The sequence below is a fragment of the Acomys minous genome, assembly GCF_964271855.1.
Source record: "Acomys minous genome assembly, chromosome: 4".
NCBI classification, from domain to species: domain Eukaryota; kingdom Metazoa; phylum Chordata; class Mammalia; order Rodentia; family Muridae; genus Acomys; species Acomys minous.
The window spans coordinates 128,629,255-128,647,651 of record NC_140486.1 but is presented as its reverse complement, the minus strand read 5'-3'; the positions used below and the strand labels follow the sequence as shown (position 1 = coordinate 128,647,651).

General features: G+C 46.9%; 1 long non-coding RNA gene across 1 annotated transcript; it reads left to right on the top strand.

The window, feature by feature from the left end:
- Positions 1-4,984: 4,984 nt before the first annotated feature.
- LOC311595464 lies at positions 4,985-10,622 on the top strand. Its single transcript, XR_014778455.1, has 3 exons — positions 4,985-5,249; positions 9,858-9,998; positions 10,461-10,622. It is a non-coding gene; the product is annotated as an uncharacterized lncRNA (long non-coding RNA).
- Positions 10,623-18,397: the final 7,775 nt, after the last annotated feature.

The following is an 18,397-nucleotide window of genomic DNA, read 5'->3' as shown; positions in this document are numbered from 1 at the left end:
TTAGAATAAATTCCCTTCAACTCGCTGGGTGTGGTGGCTCACACCTGTAATCCCAGAAAAAAACAGGTCAGATCCGCTGGGACTAGGGTACTGAGGACTGAGCTTCCCTGTGGGTGCTGGGAATTGAGCCATGGTCCTACGGAATAGCAGCCGGGGCTCTTAACAACTGAGCAGTCTGTAAAACAACCTACATTAACATGAGTTGCCTTCATATAGCCAAGCGTCTACCAAGTCAGTAATGCACGACGGTATGTGACTGCGTTTTCGTGTGCTTATCTAGACAAATGCATTAATGTTTTATACATTAGATGCACGTGCTGCGGGTGCTTTGTCACTGCACACGCCTTGTGGATAGCTTTGAAACCATCTCCCAAGCCCAGCTGTTTACTCACATTTCAAACCCTTGTTCCCCTAGCTGTAGACAGAACTGAGGTGCCTGAGGAACACAGTCTACGTTTGCAGTCAGGCTCTTATTTGTGACTTCATCCACGCTATCACTTCAGATTAGTTCAATTTCTTTCAAATCCTGAGCTTAAGGGAGTCTGCTAATTAGCATAGCTGTGCATGCGATCTTAAATGTGAGGGAGATTAGCAATAGAGCTGGAACGCACTGGAAAAAGTCAGCCGCTTTGGTCATCCCAGTGGGGGGGGGTGGTGGTTGGGAGGGGTAGACACTGTGTTGGGTACTGGATCTTAGCTCTGCCATTGTTGAGGCAGACAACAGGGTGAGCCAGAAGTAGGCAGCGTGGAGTCAGACAAGCCAGGATCAACACTGCCTCCCTTCACTGCCTCCAACACTAAGAAAAAGGCACCAGAAAGGCCAACAGGGTTTATCAGGACAGACGGGCTCCAGTGTCACAGTGAAGCCAAAATCTTGTACCTAGCAGAGCTCTGGGAATCAGGGGTGGATCACCCGTGCTGGCAGGGCGTGCATTGTCTGGAGAGCTGGGCCCTGTGAGAGCCTGCATGGATTATTAGAGTTTATGCAAGATCTCAGCCCAGTACAGTGGGTCCACGCAGTGCCCCAGCTCCTAACCACTACCACTAGTAGAGCTTTTTTTGTTTTTGTTTTGTTTTGTTGAGACAGGGTTTCTCCGTTTTAGCCCTGGCTATGCTGGCCTTGAACTTACAGAGAGTTCCTCTACCACCCAAGTGCTGATATTAAAGGCTTGCACCACCACCGCGTGGCATTAATTTATATTTTAAGAAGTGTTTGAAAGTTAAAAAAAAAAAAAAAAAGATTCATCAGACACTCAGGTCAGATCTCAGAAAGTGGTGATGCTCTCTGAGCAATGGGCCCAGGTTCGCAGGATCCAGGCTTTCCTGTGATGTATGCTCCTTTGGGGATGGGCAAGAATACCACTAAGGTATTGCAAACCACCAATGACTGCTCATATTTGCTGACCGTCTACTCGACACTGCAAATCATGGGGGGTTTTGTGAATTTTATGTGTTGCCTTGCTGGCCCATTGCCGAACCCCAAATGCTAAGAACAGCGCTCGAACTCTAGTTGGTGCTCAATAAATGTTTGTTGAATCAATCACCATCTCAAGGCCAGATGTGGATGATCTGCTGTCTATAAAGCCAGTTTTGCAACTCAAATGACACACCCTGGGCACACTACAGTTTATAGATGAGAAACTAAACAATTTTCCTGGGATCTCAACGCCCAGAGGGGAAAGACTCAGAATCTAAACCCTGGGCATATGGATTTTTTAAAGATTATTTTTAAATATATTTTATTAATTTATTCATATTACATCTCAATTGTTATCCCATCCCTTGTATCCTCCCATTCCTCCCTCCCTCCCATTTTCCCCTTACTCCCCTCCCCTATGACTGTGACTAAGGGGGACCTCCTCCCCCTGTATATGCTCATAGGATATCAAGTCTCTTCTTGGGTATGGATTTTTTTTTTGAAAACATATTCATTAATTTTGTCTGCATGCATGCTTACATGAGCATGCACACACGTGTATATGTGCCATGGTGCATGTGTAATGCTGTACTGTGTCTGTCTTCTCATTGACTACTGGGGTCCTGGGGCTCAGATTTGGGTCACTAGACATGGCAGTGGCAGATGCCTTTGCTACTGAGCTATCCTGATGGCCAGGCATATGGGGTCTGAGTCATGCATGTCTCTCCTCTCACAGTCCTACAAACATTTCAACTTAATGTTCATTAGATCATAACCTACTTTATTCAATCCTGGGTATTTCACAGTCAGACCCATCTGTATGCCCATTTCTAAACTATTTACCACAGACGAGCAGTTCTCAACCTTTCCTTGATACCTCATAACTGCGATTTTGCTGCTGTTATTAGTCATAGCATATATATCTGATATGTGGGACACCTGATAAGCAATTCTTGTTCAGACGTCATGACCCACAGGTTGAGAACCATGGATATAGCTGTTCTGGCATTCTATAAATTCCACCTTTAAGATCCGCAGTCCTGTCTGCGGTCGTGAGCCATCTACCAGCAAAGCTGGAGCTGCCTGGGAACACACCACCAGCTGTGGCTGTCAGGCGAGGGGGCCCGTTCCCTATGTTGAGACCTTTTCCTTCACCTGGGTTACCAATGCGTGCTAATGGGGGCGTGCCATTCTTCACGCGTCTTTGAGCGAGCTTGGCTCTGAAGGTGGATGCTGTATTAAAACCTCTGGAGAAGCTGGCTTCTCCCCTTTTACCTGCCACTCTTGGGAATAACCAACAAGATAAGCTGGAAGCCTGAAGAACTCACTCTAAGAGGCGTGGAATGCCTCTGCTCCTTGGACCGTTCTCCCTGAGCCAAGCAGAGCTGACAACAGTGTCTGCAACAAGGGCTCTTGAATTAGAAGCTCAGCCGAGACCACCCAGGCAGTTGAGAGGCTATAAAACAATATGATTACTTTTGGCTGTAGTCGGAGTGGATGGTGTGGACCTCAGGTGATGAGGCCAATACCCTATTAGTGCTTTCCTTCTCTCTGCTTCCCTAGGAAGGGTTCGGAGACTTCCTTATTTTTCTAAAGGATTGCCTTCCCCTTCGAGATTGTCTTCTTTCAAGTTTTCTAGCTGTCTCATTTGCAGTAAGTGTCTCTTGTGTTTGACAAGCGAGGCTTGGGCTCGGGGCAAAATAAGCCAAGCTAACACTGAAGGTGAGGGCTACAGTCTACTTCAAGGGTCTTGTGGGTAATGGCCAGAATCAAAGAGGAGTAGATTGTTTTCACCCGCAGAAGTCATGCCCCACTGGAACTGGGCAGTCGCACTGGCAATAGCTATCTATATTTTGGACATGTTCAATGCATAGAGATTAGAGAAGAAAGATGTATTACAATTTAACAGCCCATAGCCATTCAAATAAAGCATTCTGTCTGGAGGTTGGCTGGCGCCGTGGTCTTCTATCTCCCGCCTGCCTCCCGCCTAACTGTGAGATGGATCTAGGAAAGGAATTTAGAAAGTTAATCTAGAAGAGGGCTAGAGCTTATTCAAGATCTTATAAAAAACAAGATTCTGTGGGCACGGAGGCAAAGAAATGCTTGACGTGCTAATCAAGAGGTAAGTGCTTATGGGCCACAGTGACTGCGAGATCTTGTCTCATAGAAATGGTAGTCAGCTATGAGACGCGTGAGCTCTTCCCAGGTAGGAGGCGTCATCAGTTTTATCAGACATAAGACATATCCTTGCTCCAAGCAGAACAAAGCTTCCACACTGACATCCTGCCAGACATTTGATCAGGATGCTTGAATGCATTTCAACGCCAGCAGCACTTCTTCACAGTGTGTGCATGCATTCATGTGTTCATGTATGTATGTGTGGTGTGTTTGTGTGCACGCACACACATGTAAGCACACATATGCACGCAGGCACATACACACATGCAAGCTGGAGGTCAGATACATCCAGTGTCTTCATCCATCACTCTCTGCCTTGATTTTTAGAGAGCTTTTCTCTGTGAACCTGGAAATGTCCAGTTTGTGGGGATCTGCCTGTCTCTGCAGCTCCGGGGCTGGGGTTTAGCTCTGCGTTGATGTCACTGCCCTTTATGTGGATCTAAAGTCAGGCAACAGAACCAGCTCCTCTTTCCCTCCAGCAGAGCGCCCAACTTCTGAGCTCTTGGAAACTTGATCTGAGATCAGTAAGCTCTTCAGGCAACACATCAACTCAAACACAGCAGTGTAAGGAAAAGCACAGGGCATTGTCCAATGCAGAGGAGAAATGCGTTTCATGCAGCCCTCTGTTGCACTAAAATACTTTATTCCTGTCACATGTGGGTGGCTGCATTAGACTCCTTTATGTTATTATAAGGACGTACATGGAACTAGATAGTTATAAGGATAACAGGCTTATCTACCTCACAGCCTGGGAAGATAAAAACCCAAATGCCATAGCATCACAGCCCCTTACTACATCACCTTATGACCAGTGGTGCCTCAGTGTCATTCAAGAGTGACACAGCACATGGCCTGACAGAGCGACAGAGCAAAGGGGCATAGCCAATCTTGTAACCTCTTGCTAGACTTCCCCACCCTGTCTCCATCTGCTACACGGGGTATCACACTCCCCTCCCTCTCACAGCCATGGCTAGAAGAGAGAACAGGCTCCCAACACACAAACCTCTCGAGGACACATTCAAGCTATGTAGAGGTCATGGCCGGAAGTTACACTCCGAAGTCCAACCACCCCACATTCTGACTCCAGTGGAAGCAGTAACATCTGAGCAGGGTCTGGGACAGCAAGGGTCACAGCCACTCTGAAACCACAGCTCATGAAGAATCTACTGACATTCACGAACTCTTGCCAGAGAAGGATGTACACTTCCCCCAAGCTAACCATGTGACAGTTCTGGAGGACAGTCTGGGTCCTCATGATTGATTGGTAAATCTGTGAGCCCGAGACTTGCCACAGTCCAAGACAATTCTTTATTGCGGAGCTCTGCTTTGTGTTCTAGAACATTCATCAGTGTTGGCATCTGTGTGTTCTAGAGCACTCAGCAGTACTGCTACCCAGTAGATGCCAATGGCAGCCTCTAGATCTGTGACCACCACGTGTGTCTCCAGATGTCGCGACGGTATCCCCTCTCTGTTGTGAATGCCATAGAGCTGGTGACACCACAGTAGACGTTTAGGAACTCATCTCCCAAGTAACTGGTGGCTTTCTCGTGTTCTCATGTGACCAGACCATGGACATGCACACGAGCCTGCCTCTGTGTGTCATCTTCACAGTCTTGTTCCCTCTTTCACGTCCTAATATCCCATGTGTGAGAATGTAAGTAGTTTATCACTCTGATGGCTGAGCTTGAGTTGGGGATGTTCCCTCGTGGGCCACATAAGCGTATATATTGTATCAGCTCTGCGCCGTTCAGTTGTATCATAGGGCAACTCTCCGTCTGCGCCACAAAAATGTCACAGAGGCAGATGAGATGCAGCGGAGGAATGACACTTTAGAGACTGCCAAAGCCAGTTCAAATGGAAGATGTTATTAAATTGAGAAGTATCCATTAGCCCATAAAAATGACAAGGGCACCAGCACTCTGAAGCCTCCTTTATGAATAGAATCTTGAGAAATGATTACACTTGTAGAATATTAAAAACCAAAATGGCCCAGAGATTGGCTGTCACACTTGACATTAATTTCCTCTGTGTAGTTCAGTACAGCAGGTCCACTCAAAATTGCTCTGTGTCCCCCAAAGAAGCTACTCTAAAAAGAAATAAGTGAGTGAACAATAGCCAACTATTATTACTCTTTGACCAGTTCCAAAGCCTTCATTAGCCTTGAAGCACAAAAAACGATGCCGTTGGAGTACAACAAAAAGACTCTGGCATGAGTCTGCAAAGAATTAGAGGCGAGTGGTATCTTGCTTGTGCATAAAACAAGTCCACGTGACTGTAAAGTGGCTGCAGACTGGGGTGAGCCACGGCAGTGTGTCTCAGCTTACATCACATCGCTGCTGGCATGCAGACAGCTGTCACCCACTGGAAAGGTAATTGGTTATTCCTCACAAAACTGCGGGGTAGGAGTTGGATACAGTCACACGTGGTGTTGAAAAGGCACGTAAGGCCACAGAAGTGGTCCTGGTTGATGATGTCATCTGGCTCCATGTCCCAGGCTGTGGCCTCTCTGGAATAGTAGTTGTTTGCATGTAGTTGCTGTTTGCAACCCATGAAGACACAAAGGTTATGCTCAGCCTCAGAGGTCACCTGCCTGGCCTATCTATCTATCTATCTATCTATCTATCTATCTATCTATCTATCATCTCTCTATGTATCATCTATCTATTTATCTATCAATCTTTCTTCCCTTCCCCTCCCTTCTTTCCTTCCTTCCTAAATGAACTTCATCTTAGTTGCATTATTTTAGGACTGAGAAAATAAAAACGTTCTCTTCAAGGGTTGAGGAAGAGTAGGCATGGGGCCCTGGAGTCATGCAGGTCTACTGGGTGCAGGGATGAGGAGGCCAGCACATTTCTTACACTGAAACACTCAGTGCCATGGTGAGACTATAGTTTTAGCATTGTGTCACCTGTGGGGGTGGGAGTAGTGCGGCAGAGGGGAGGGGCGTGCTAAATGGAATGAGAGCGTGTGGACTTGGCCCAGAGAGGGCTGGGAAACCCATGGGAAACAGAACCATTCTAGGTGAAATTGCTTTGTGAGGTTTGTAGAAACCCTGATGGAGAAGGGACTGTGATGGGGCCAATCTGAGCGTGCAGCAAGACTCTGCCCTGTGAGGCAGGGAGGGGCTGTGAGCTACGATGCCTGGGGAAATCCATGGCACAGTGAGAGCATTAAGCTTTAGGGTAGAGGGCACATGCAGGTAAGCCAGAGAGTTTTTACCCAAAGGGAAAAGAGGTCATGCAGATGGCAGGACAAGGGGGTCCAAGGGGAGCAAGACCAGAGCGCGTATGTCTGTGAGGATCTGCCCCCTCCCTGTGGGATGAACTCTGGAAGAAGAGAGCACAGCCAATGGCCACAGTTGAGCAGCTATAAAGGCAAAGTACAAGGTAAGAGAAGGCAAGTTAGTTACAGTCAGGGCGACAGTTGGTAAACTGCTGGCCTTACCAGCATGAAGAACTGGACTCGATGCCCTAGGACCCTTCTATTTAAAAAGCTGTGCAGAGTATCACACTCTCGGTACTGGGCAAACAGGCGCAGGTGGGTCCCTGGGGTGCTCTGACAGGCAGCTTGCCTTGCTTGCTTGATGGATTCCAAGCCTGTAAGAGACCTTGACTCAAAAACAGAGAACCTCTCCAAAGAAACAATGCAATGAACCAGGCTGGGTAGTGTCTGAGGAATGACAGCCAAGATGTGCCTCCACATAAAAATGCATGTGCACACAGGCATGAGCACACACACACACACACACATACATCACACACACATATACACACAGAGACACATCACACACACACACACACACACACAGAGACATACATCACACACACATACACACAGAGACACATAACACACACACACAGAGAGACACATAACACACACACACACACACACACACACATGAATCAAAGACAGCTGGCCCTGCAGGCAAGGGCAGGCCAGCCAGCCAAGGCTGCCAGCCGCATATAAATAGCCCTGTGATGTTTTCAGCAGAGAGCTGAACCTCTGCCACACTCAGCTGAGTCTCCCTCATGCCCAGAAGGAAAACAGAGTATAACAGAGTGTATTATTTACTCAGGAGATTTTTTTTTCCTCCATGCAAACCATTCCTCTGCCTGGGACCCCGCGATAAGAGGGTGTTAAGCAAAGCCACAGTTGATGAGCGAGTAATGAAAACACGTGTCTTATATCAGCCTGGCTTTCTGCAAGTTCCTTTACCTGCGATTTTAAAATCAAATGGACAATTCCAGAACTAAACACCTCACAAGCTGCAACTGCATACTGAGATAATAGAATCTCAAGCTGTCCTGATCTGTCCTGCCAAAGAGGTGACTGCTGCCTTTGACCCAGTGTCCATAGTGTATACACTACCCTCCCGCTGATTGCTTCGTAGTATGATGCTGGTAATCTGGTCAGCGCCACTGTATCCCTGTGCTTATGAGCAAGCAAACTGTAATGCTGCTTCATAGAGGGCCTGGAGAGCAAGGATAGTCTAATAACGTGTCAATACACCAATAGAAGTGTGTAAATTACCTCCTTTAAGTGAAAGCTGAAAGTGACTTAATAAAAATATATACGTTGAGGTTGCTGCAGTCTGCCATGTAATATGTTGAGAGAGAGATAAGTCCAAATTCATACAACTTTTGATATGATATAATGGTATATTAATTACATTTCATTAATATTATTAATCCCTTACAATTTTAAAACTAAGCTTTATGATAAGAATGTTTGCATAGAAAAAAATATAGTATGTGTAGACTTCACTACTGCTCATGGTCTCAGGCGTCTGCTGGGGGGTCTCAGACACACCTCTCATAGATAAAGGGGTGCTCCTGTAAGCTGCTGAGATTTTAAGGGGGAATCTGAATGTTGCCCTTGAGTAGTCTAGGAAAGGCAATGATAGGGTGGCGATGATAGGATACCATTCCTAAGGCTTTCTACCCCTAAGAAGGACAAGAGACCAACGGGAGAGGGTGCTGAGGCAGAGACTAAAGACAGTGGTAAAAGATTACAGAGTGATTGACTGGGGTTGTGACCTGGAGACCAAAGCCCGGGAGGAACTTAGCACTGATGAGCTCAGCTGGGTCTGATGAATGCTATGTTGTCATCAGACATGACACTGAACTGAGTCAGGTTATGAGAAAATAGTTGCCTGTTCTGAGGATCTTTGAGTTGGTCCTTACACTACCCCGAGGAGGAAGGCACAAGGACAAATCCTATCAGTATGGCTGATACTCCATTGACAATGACAAGATGATGCCGTCAGCAGAAATGGGAGCCTGGCAGCACAGCATCATGATGAGTCTCACTCCCACGTGCTTGGCTTTGAGATTCTGAAGTTCACATCATGTCATGGGTCCTGTAGATGAAGGATGGAGGATGAGGCAGTCCACAGCACAAGGCTAGCAGAGAGGAGTCGAAGACAGGTAGCCCTGGCCCCCTTTTAGTCCATTTTCGGGCAGTGCAGGGTTCCAGTAGGAAAGGGTACACCCACATGGCTACATCAGAGGACCACCAATGACAACAAAGCTGACTGAGCCATGTTCCAGAGCTGCCTGGAGATGCCCATTTTCTCATAATCACTGATACTTTGGAGCGCTGTAGTTGGGCTTATATAATAATGGAAATCATGATTTACTGAGGGTCCATAAAACTTCGTGCACTTTGACTGTGGGGAAGGACTTTTTTTTTTTGTCCTGCCATTCACTTCAGTATGAAAGACATTGTAGAGCATGCTTCATTTTTCTTGAACTCTCCCTCCATTTCATGGATGGTGGATAATGTCAACTTAAGCAATTTGCAGTTTTTCTGCCATCATTTCAGACCTCAGATTTCCTCCCAGCCTGCCTTTTCCTTAGCCACAGCTAATGTCCCTCAGCATCAGTCCATCCTGGAAGCCTTTTAGCACATCTTACCAGCTCCCACCATTACAGCCTGTCTGTAGCGCTACCACCTTCTCTTATATTAACCCCTCTCAGGGCAGGAACTCTTTCGAGTGGTCCACCTTCCCAAGATGACTTAGAGAACTGTTCTGGGTTCTCTGCCTCAGGCCAGGGCTGCCCCTGTGTGAGTCCCACACACTCAAAATGCCCCAGGCCCTAGGGCCTTGGCCACTTCCTCTACTTCGGTCCATATCGGGACCCCAAGACTCTTCTTTCTTTTTTATTTATTTTTATTTAAGTAATTTATTCAGATTACATCTCATTTGTTATTTCCGTTCCCCCTCCCTCCCTCCCTCTCTCATCCTATTCCCCTCCCCTAGGTCTGTGACAGAAGGGGACCTTGTCCTCCACTATAAGATCACAGCCTATCAGGTCTCTTCTGGGTAGCCTGCTTACTCTTCCTCTGAGTGTGTGGAGAACAGGGACTGAAGACCCTTCTTTCAAGAACACCTATTCTACAGGTTGGTTCTTTTACTGACACCAGCCCCAAAACCCACCCAGAAATCCATCAGTGCATCAGTGACCGGTCAATAGTGGCCAAGGGCAATAGTGGCCCCCTGGCCCCGAAGCCTGGATAAGAGAAGTGAGTCTATGCTATGTGTTGAATGGAGTGTGACCCCAAAAGAAACGTCAATAGAAGGCAGTCGGGCTAGACATCTCCTGAAGTCCCTGTCTCACTATCACATGTAGCATCTCAACACTCTTCCACCACCTTCTACCAGAATGTGTACCTAACCCAGTCCCTGGTATTGTGTTGGGAGTCGGGCCAATCAGGGATTTCCCCGATAGATGGAGAAGGAATGTAGTTCCTGGTCTACAATTAGCAATATGATTGGTAAGGCTGGCGATGGCCGCTGGTCAGGGCCTTGGGGGATCTTGGATCTTGGGGGATCCTGAGAACCCAACTCTTTCTTTTCTTCAAGGGCTGCAGTTATCATCCCCAGAGCCACTGAGTGCTCTCCCTGTTGCACATGAGATCCACGTTCACTAAGCATTGCTGCTTAACCAGCATCTAACTGACTTCTTCCCATTGTGTGATAGCGTCAGTGACCCTGTCCCATTTCCTCCCTGAAAACTCAATAAACTTGGCCTAAGACATAGCCTGTGTGCGATGTCCTGACCCTGGCTTTGCTGCCACTTTTACTTCTCATCTCCTGTCCCTTCTGAGCAATGAGCATAGGATATTCCATCACAGGAACACCAGACAGCAGGGAGACTTCCCAACTTGCTTCCAACCTGATTCCTCTATGTCCTGTTTATAAAGTCACAGGTTGTATGTGGCTTTTTCATGCATTTCGGGGTTTTGTCATAGTTCCCCCACTCAAAGTTTCCAAGCTAGTGTCCCCTACCACTTTCAGATATCCTTTGTTTTCTTCCCTCCCCCCAAGTCCCTCCCCTCTACCTTTTTTTTTTTCTTTTTAAATTTCCTGGCCTCTATAGACACTCCAATTTAAATACAGAAATCTAAAAATTCAACGTCAGGATCCACATATGAGAGAGAGAGAGAGAGAGCATATGGCATGCGTCTTTCTGAGCCTGGGTTGCCTCCTTCAGTGTTATCTTACACTACCCGCCACTTTCTCTACTGTAACTTAACCTTCATCTCCTCCTTTCTACTCAACAGCAGAACCAGGAACCTCTGGGCCCCTTCCAGTCAGGGTAGGAAGTGAAGTGCTTCCCATCCCCCTTGTCCCGCAGTTTCCTCAGCAGCTGGGAGGAAGTGCATGCAGTGGCGTTGCCTTCCCTCAGCACAGCAAACACCAAGTGCCAGGCTACACTCTGGCAAGGCCTGTAGGCCCTAGAGCACCTCTCCAACCTGACCCCCCAAAGCTTTGACTGGCCTTTGCCTGTCCCCAACAGAGCCCAGGAAGTCCCCATGGCCCAGGACGTCTCAGCTGACAGGGCCTGGCCATTCTGCACCAGTGTCGTAAGAGGGCCCTGGGTCCCTGGTCCTTTCTGGAAGCAAGTGTGTGAGTCTAGAACCCTTACACTGTTCTGGCTATTCCCCGAGCTGAGGGGAGAGCAGAGTCCCAGCAGTTGTGGCCACTCATCTGGGCCATTTCGGTTTTGCTTTTCCAAAAAGACTCCTTTCTCTATGGCAACATGAGTCCCGGGGAGGTGGCCGAATGCAAGCCTGAAGCATACCTCAGGCCAGAAATGGCTATCTCATGGTTGACACATGAAAGATACCACCTTCTTACGGCTCTCACTGAAGCCCTATCTGGTCCACCAGACAGTGAAGGTACAGGAATCTTCTGTAGCATCTCGGGGGATAACCGCCTCTCCCCTGCAGACGTGATGCCAGTAGCCAAGTATTTAACCATGGCAGTGACATCCTGACCAGATGGTAAGGCCTGTTTACCAGCTGTCTTTGGACCATTCAGCGCTTTACATGCACGTGGTCCCCGATAGCCTCATGGCACATGCATTTACTCTTTAGGTTAGGCATGGCTAGAGTTTACATCTGCAGTCAAGGGCGGTTAGGTCTGTGAGTACTGGTGACAAGCTATCCTCCAGAAGGCCCCACCTGTCACCAGACCTAAACTCTCAGGAGCCGTATTCATGGGATCCTCACCTTTGCCCAGGTCAGGGCATCTCCACCTAGTCTGAAAGGGCAGTGGGAGCACAGCATGGTCCTCTGAGAACCCAAGAAGCCTCCCTTCTCAAGTGTCCCCAAGGAAAACACTTCCCGTTGCTCCTTCAGCAAGGATTTGTTTTGTTTTGTCTTTCACCAAACAGCAAGAATCTCATGTATTGCTTCCCCCCTGCTTCAAATTCCATAGGGTTAAGAGGCCTCAATGGTAGAGGATCATATAAACAACTGACAAGGAAACGTAGTTGACCATGAGGAACACACACAAATGGACACCTTCCCAGGATCCCTTGCCAAAATGGACACTGTCCCAGGATGCCTTGCCTTGTCTTGCCCTGGTTAATCTCCATACATTTTCATTAGTAAAATAATTCTACCCATAAGGATGGAATACTTAGGCTCAGAGTTGGTAATACTTGGCAAGTATCATGAAAGAGGGGGACAGTCCCTCATCTATGTGTCTAGCTCAATCTGTTAGATTCGGTCTAGAGCCTGTATACTTCCCATCTTAGAACATTCTAGAGGGCCCCTTACCTGGGGCCTTCTCCCACAGAATTAAGGACCAGACAGTGTGCTGACACACTCTTTACCCCTTTCCACTGCCAGCTGAGTTGTGACCTTGTGGCTCACACACCAACGGACTCTCACTCAGCTCTGATGGAGAAGCTTTGCCCATACAGGGTGCGGTGGTGAGGACCAACTCTTCTGGGATCAAGTGCTCTTATGTGCCTAGCGTCTTTAGACAGTCCTATAGGCAAATCTTCCTAGACCAAGATGACGTTGAAATAAAGTATGCAAAGGATGGTTATTGGGACCATTTTGTAGGATGGCGGGCATCCTGGCCCCCCCATCAGTAACTGGGGGTACACAGGGAGGTACAACCAAACCCAACAGCCATGCTCAGTTTAAACTACTCATCTGGCCACAGTTTCTCCGCCAAAGGCAAAACGACCATCTCAGGTGTGTGTCACCGAGAGAAACTGTCCTTGGGAAAGCTCTGTGGTACCCTGAGGCTACGCCCATCTGGAGCCTGTGGTTTCCCTAATTACATTCTCAGCAACCCTGGGAAACCCTGCGACGCTTTCTCGGCACCATGCGTGCGGCCTAATGAGCTCTCTGAGCCTGCGTTATGAAATTGTCACAGGTTGTTTGTCAGAAAGCAGCTGCCTTGTGACTATCGCTGACTTAAAATCTGGGGTAATTTCATTTTAATAATAATTCCCCTGTAATTACAAAAAAAATCTATGCAGCTTCAATTATACGCAACAAGTGATTTCAGAGCATTCATTTTTCATGCACCTGGTTTTCCTAGTCTTTTATGTTGCCGTTAAGCCTTAATATATCCGTGAATAGTTGACAAGGGCCAAGTATCCTTTCCTCATCCTGAAATCTGAGGATATAATGCTTTCCTAATGAAAGGAGAGTTGGTAGGAATTAATATCGGATTCTATTCCTTGGATCTTTCTTTCTTTATATTTCCCCCTTTCAAACGACACCACAGTTTGGCTCTTGCGCTGTCTCTCCTGGAGCATATTAAACGTGAATGCCCCGCACTTGGCTGCTAAAGGGCTGCCTTCTCTTCTCGTTGCTCTCCCGTGTGGCTGCTTTCCTTTTGCTGCTAGGTGATACCTCCCGCAGTCCTTATTTCTCTTTCTGGCTTTGCTTTGTAACCCTGCTGTTGGCAGTTATTAATTTTCTGCGCTAACGGGAGCATAGCACAGCACCCCTATTCCTTAGCATTTATCCCATCCCACATCCCTGTTGCTGAGTGAGTCTGTGGCTGACATGTTGTAGGTGGGCTCAGCCTTGCCAACTGCCGGGAACTCTCTCCCATGGCGAGTTGAACCTGGAAAGCAGTTCCTCCTCGCGGCGTTTGTCCTAACTGAATCCTCACCATACGTGGAAAGGTCTCTGACCTTCAGGACCAGGCGTCACTCTAACTCCACCCACTGCTACCACAGGAATCCTTCAGGTGTTCAAGGTTTCCGAAGCCTGAAAACTGCATGACGTCAGGATATATGTTCATCATACATGATTTGGAAAATACAGAAAAATAAACACACATGTGTGAGCCAACGGAGGTGACGTGAGCTCAGCCGTGACTGCTGATTGTATTTTCTGCGTGAGCGTCTGCGCACTTTGTGAAAGGGAATTATGAAATAGCACTGTTTCTTTAATTGACTTTTGAAATTTATATTATTGTTTTTCATGGCACAAAGCACTGTGCCAGGTGACTGCTGAGTAGGACTGAGGATAACTGTATCATTATGCAATTAACAAAGCTTACACTGTCTCTTTAAAGTGATTTTTAAAATACCATCTTATGGGCAACATAAAAATATTTCCAAAGCGATGTGACAAATCTAGCTATTTCCTAAAGATAAGGTTCCAGAATTGAAGTTGCTATGTCAAAAAACAAAAAACAAACAAACAAACAAAAAACAAAAACAAAAAAAAGGAAGTTTTAAGGGAAGATGTTCTTTTGATCCACACTGGTAGGCATTCTGCTTCCCGTGGCATCTTATTCTACTTTCTGCTGCTACGACTAAATACCACAGGCTGGTGATTTTTGTGAAAAGTACAGTTTTATTCTAAACAGCATAAGGTCCAAGGTTAACAGGCTGAGCCTGGAGAGGAACCTCTCGCTGCTGGGGACGCTGCAGAGTGCTAAAAGCAGCGCAGGGCATTCACGAGACTGCAGACGACAGCAGGCCAGCCCAGCTTTGATCGCAGAGCTAAGCTCATGATAACCCATTGGCCAACTGACTAGTTTGTTATCCCTTCCTCCCGTTAAACCTTTAAGGGACTCCCTCATTCCTGAGGAATGTTCCCACTGCAGTCTGGAGACTCAGTTTCAAGATGAGTTTTACTGATGGTTTATCTAGGGCACCTGAATAGTATCCGTGTTTCTCTTATTGATAATTTTATGCATTTATGTGTTTATTTATATGTGTGTATATGCATATGTGTGTACGCACATGCAAATACAGGCATGCAACTGCTTATGTGTAGAGGTCAGAGGACAACTCTCAGAGGTCAGTTATTTTTTGTCACCTTGAGAGATCTAAATAAACCAGGCCAACGATCAGGCCCGCATGCAAGCGCTCTACCCTCTGAACACCCTTCCCAACCCCTTTCTTGTTAATTTGCGTAAGCAGAATTCCATGGAAGCTCCAGATTCCTAGTGGTGTCACCCCATCCCTGCAGCCATGGCTCAAAGGCCTATGGACCCTTGGGTGAGCTACCAGCCAGATTCTGGCGGCCCATAATCCTGTGCGTTCAGTCTGTACCGGGGGTTTGTGCTAAGGCACAGAAAGCACCGTGCAGGAGAAAGGCAGCTGTACTCAGATTCCTGTACATAAGAGGCAAAGCATGCCATGCAATGCCAAATGGAGAAAGGGCAGAGTTGGTCAACAGCAGAAGAGGAAGAGAGAGGCTGAGGTCTTGACTTCCAGTTGGACTTACAAGGCATGGGATTGATCAGGCATGGTTAATATACGAGTCATTTTAAGGATTTGATGGCTTAAATCACTCTGCTGGTCTCAGGACTATTGGGGTAGTCCTAGGTGTCCAGTCTTTGGGTAACTTGGGACAAGGGGGTATTAGTTTGCTGTGTGAGACTTTTAACAGATTCTGATTAGGGGTGGGGCCCCTGGATTGATTGGTTGTATATTCAAGTGGAGAGGATTTTATGGGCTTAGCTGTATTCTCTAGGAATTAGCTAGCTCTCCAGGGGCAAATCCCAACGTACCAAGAACAGAGAACAATATATATATTTTAGCACACTGATTCACCCCGAGCCTTGCATCTCTGGTTTTTAAGTTAGGTCTTTGGGAATTCCATTCAACATGTTTTGATTATATTCAGGCCTCCTTGTCTACCTCCCGTCTCCATGTTGAGGTTTGGTTTTGTCTGGGGACTGCGCACACTGTCACAATAATACTCTGTGCACTGCCCTGTTATGTCTGAAGGACACTGTCTCTTTGCATTTATCTACTACTTCTGGTTCTTCCAGTCTTTCCATCCCTCTTCCCCAATGATCCCTGAGCCCTGGGAGGACGGGATATGATACAGATGTCTGATTTAAGGCTGAACGTTCCACAGGCTCTTATCTTTTGCCTCTCGACCAGTAGTGGTCTCTGTGTCAGTCACCGTGTGAGCTGCAACGAAGCCTGTCCTGGCAAGACGTTCATGCTGGTGCGATAATGGTACAAGCATCATGGGAGCAGCAAGCCACTTCCTGAGTGGGTTGAAGCCATTCTCCCCAGCTTGAAGCCCATACTTGGCAGCATTGTGGGGTCAAGACCCTGCATCTATACAGGTCATGGGTTATAGGGGATAACTTAGTACTATTCCTCTGCCAAGGTGACATTATTAAACCAGCACCTGAAGATTTATTGTAATATCCACAGACTAATATATCCCCTCAATACACACACAAAGAAGCTTCCCTTTGCAGTAGATGTGATGATGCAGCTTGGGACTCCGAAGGTCACCAAGCCATTTCCCCTTTCCCTGGGTGGTGTTTGTTTCCTTGCTGTGCCAAGGTTCAAGCCCAAGACCTTGCGCAGGTTGAGCACACACTCAATGGCTGAACTCAATGCCCAGTCCAACAACCTTGTTTGGAAATAGCTAATTACTAGGTTTGAGATTGAATTTTTCCAACCTCTCCAAACTACTTATAGCTCATAGCTTTCAGAGTTCCTGGGAGCTGCCAAGTGACCAAAGTGAAAATGTCCCAAAGTCAAGACTGGATTGTATCCTTGCAGCCCTACACAGAGTGGTCTACTGAGGACAAAACTGAAATTCTTGGCAGGACGCTGTTATGAATTACCCGTCTCTTTCAAATAGCCAGGCATCCATGTCATTTCATTAGAATGGAATAAAAACTTAGTTCTAATTATGGAATATGTGTTTTGAAAAGGAGGTTGGAGGGGAGAGTTTTTAACCACAATCTTTATTATTTTATTTTTGTTGGAAAAAAATCTAAAATTGGACCAAAATTAAATAGGCCTATGAGCTTTTGACAGTTCTCCTTGTGACTAGATTACTAAATATTATTATTTCTATTCATAGTTTACATCGCTTCGGATAGCACTGTCATTACAGGAAACAAAAACACTACAAAAACCCTTTTGAAATCCTCCTTGGTAAATTCTCTGAATCAGTAGGCATCTCCTGCACCTCTGAACCTTCTTCCAAAAGGTCAACTGATACTACCATTTAAAATCATTGATATTTAAATCTATTAGTCCTTTAGTGTTTAGGTGTTATCAGCCAATCTTTCCTGGGGCTCACCAGTTAATGTTCTTTTCTTCTGTTGATGCCAGAATGTTCTCTGCAGTATGAAGTTGTCTATCCCCCAGGGACATAGTCACTGGCATCCCCTGCCTTTCTCCATCAACTCATGGGCTGTGTGTGTGTGTGTGTGTGTGTGTGTGTGTATGTGTGTGTTTGTGTCTGTGTGTGTGTATGTGTGTGTATATGTGTGTGTATGTGTGTGTCTGTGTGTCTCTCTGTGTGTGTGTGTGTGTTACATCATCTACATTTTCTCACATCTGAGTTCAGGAGGCTGCACTGAAAGGTACCCTGGACATGCTCCTGCAACTTCTGTGCCCTTCTTGAACCTGACAACCCAAGATCTGGGAGAATCATCAGCCTCTGCTTTAGGAGGGCAGCTCCTCTTTGGCCTGGTCAGTATGGATGAGCTTCTCAAACCCGCCATTTCTGGAGCCAGAAATGGGTACAGAGTCCTTGTCAGATCCTACAGTCTGTGGCACCTGAACAAACACTTCTCATACCCCACTGTGGGTTCGCTGCGCACCAGGCTTTTCTGATGTTCTGCTAACAATCTATAACCAACATGGGAACAATTTCTTTTCTAAGGCCCTGAACATCTAAGGCTTGTTCTGATCCAGTTCTGTGGTCCAGAACCATCTCAACAGCTCTGTTCTTGCTGCACAGAAATCAGGGCATCAGGGAACAGCGAGACCCAGTTTAAGCGTTCTTGAAGCTGGGTTGGAAAAAAGCAGTGTCCTGGTTGGAGGTCTGCTTCTCTTGTCCCTTTGTACACTGGTAACAAACCCGCTGCAGTAGTTCCCGGAAAGCCTTTCTCCCTCCCAGGCCCTGCCCATGTCCCCAAGCACTGCAGGTGCGTCTTCAGAAGCTAGTCGCTGCACACTGTGGCCACCCTGGGCGATCTTCCTGTCCCTTTGATGGCACAGGAATGTGGATGTTTGTCTATTTCTGCTGCACCCCCTCAAAGGA